The sequence below is a fragment of the Papaver somniferum genome, unplaced genomic scaffold, assembly GCF_003573695.1.
Source record: "Papaver somniferum cultivar HN1 unplaced genomic scaffold, ASM357369v1 unplaced-scaffold_16405, whole genome shotgun sequence".
In the NCBI taxonomy this organism is placed as follows: Eukaryota; Viridiplantae; Streptophyta; class Magnoliopsida; order Ranunculales; family Papaveraceae; genus Papaver; species Papaver somniferum.
The window spans coordinates 1-1930 of NW_020625937.1; the positions used below are offsets into that span (position 1 = coordinate 1).

Genomic DNA, 1930 nt, shown 5'->3' on the forward strand with positions numbered 1-1930 from the left:
CAATATAGTTGGCTGTGAATGTCTTGTTTTCTAGGTTACTAACCATTCCCTCTCGGAGATCTCTAGCTGTACGCAAAGATTTCAATCCTGGTTCCTTTGGCCTCTCTATTTCCTGTCAATCACGTAAAATCTCAGATTGTACCAAAAAAGCGAGCAACAATGAAACAATCACTCCATTGAAAAACAGTAAATCACCTTAGGGTAACCACCAGGATCATATGTGTCGATGCCTAACAAATGCCCAAGACCATGAGGCATAAAAACAACACCTATGCTTTCAGTCATTATTTCATGAACGTCACTACAGCACAAACCCACAAAAAAAATTTCAATTAGCATTCGCTTTGGCATAATGGCATTAAAATAGTAAGACTTGGAGTTTAAAAAGTACCCAATAAGGATGTCACCATCCTTTAGTGACTCGAGGATAATTTTCTTTGCTAATCTACAAGTAGGAGTTTAAGTGAGCTCAGAGATGCACAATATATGGCCAAGAAAGCATTATAAAAGAAATCACCCACAATATCATACAACTATATAAAATCAATGATTTGTACGCCAAAGTTTTAGGTTCCATAAAGATTATTATCAATGATCTGAAAGACAACCCATTTTTCATTACCAAAATTAGGCACAAAAACCTAAACGAAATCTAAAACCACCTAAAAACACAAAATTGGAAACCCTAATTGAAAATTTAGGGGTGGAATCGATAAAACAATAGAAAAGAGTTTCCCTCAACCACCCATATCTTGATCATCGTCAGCTATTTTAGGTTTGAAGAGGAATCTGTGTTCTCGATTTTAGGTTTTCTTCGTCGCTTCAAACAAACAACATTAATCAGAAACAAGATCAAAACCTAAGCAATCAGCTCTAAAATCGCCAAATAGAAGTATTGATTTTGAAAAAAAACTGAAAGGGATACCACAAGAACCTATTAAAGATTAGAAAATCGGATAAATGATAAAAAAAAATGATGATGATTTACCTTTTAATTGAGGTAGAGAGACCAGGACAAAGAGAAAAGTTCTTCTTCTTGTTGTTGATTTTAATGAATCTCCATCGATAAAGAGGAAGAGAGATTGAGAGCGAGAGACGGAGATACTGAAAGATCGAGGTAATAGATGGAGATGCTTGTTCAGGTTTTCCTCATGGAGGCTGCTATGCTGGTGAATGAATGAAAGTGAGAGAAAAGACGATAGGTATAAGTTAGGGTTAGTTTTCTCACACACGTCTGTAGCACGCGTAAACTTAGGTGTTACCTGGGACACGCGTTTTTAACACGATTCTGTTCCAGCAGTTTCTAATAGTAACATGGGCTGGGTCGTTACTAAACTTGTTTTAATTTATAACTGAACCATAGCAGTTACTAAATTTTCGTAACTGAGATTTCCTGTTACGAATTAGTAACGGCTACATGTCTGTTACTAAATTTAGTTACTAATCACTGAATAAGGTGTAGTGGAAAGACTAGTGTTATCACACCCTCAGAGCGAGTGCAGCATAAATATGCATCTCTGGAAACCCAAATTTAATTAATTTCTTTCTTCCAAACTGGACATAAGATCTGGGCGTACAATTTCGTTGCCAACGTCATATATTAGCGAAGAACTATACCTAAGGGCAACTGCAATGGTGCGATCAAAACCAAAGACCAAATACCAAAAAAAAGATCAAATTTTAGGTTTAGTCCGTGGCAACAAGCAACGGTACCCGACTAAAATTTGATCGAGCGTAACTCAAATATCCGTCCCACATAACTTTCATCAGGCGAACACTATATGTTCGTCCCTCTTTTTTTTATAAAACATTTTTTCATGGGACGAACTAAGTATGTCCGCCCAATTCTTTTTAAAAAAATTTTGAAAACAACTTTTCAAGGGGCGGACTCTAGTATGTCCGCCCCATTTTCTCTATTTTAAAAAAAAAA

The 1930-nt window shown here is 36.2% G+C and overlaps 1 long non-coding RNA gene across 2 annotated transcripts; it reads right to left on the reverse strand.

Moving 5' to 3' along the window:
- On the reverse strand, window positions 1-1162 carry LOC113337631. Of its 2 annotated transcripts, none has more exons than XR_003354363.1 (4): window positions 989-1162; window positions 392-445; window positions 196-301; window positions 1-112 (listed from the first exon to the last, which is right to left on the reverse strand). It is a non-coding gene; the product is annotated as an uncharacterized LOC113337631 (long non-coding RNA). The 2 variants fall into 2 exon arrangements; XR_003354364.1 differs by having other exon boundaries at window positions 392-820.
- Window positions 1163-1930: the final 768 nt, after the last annotated feature.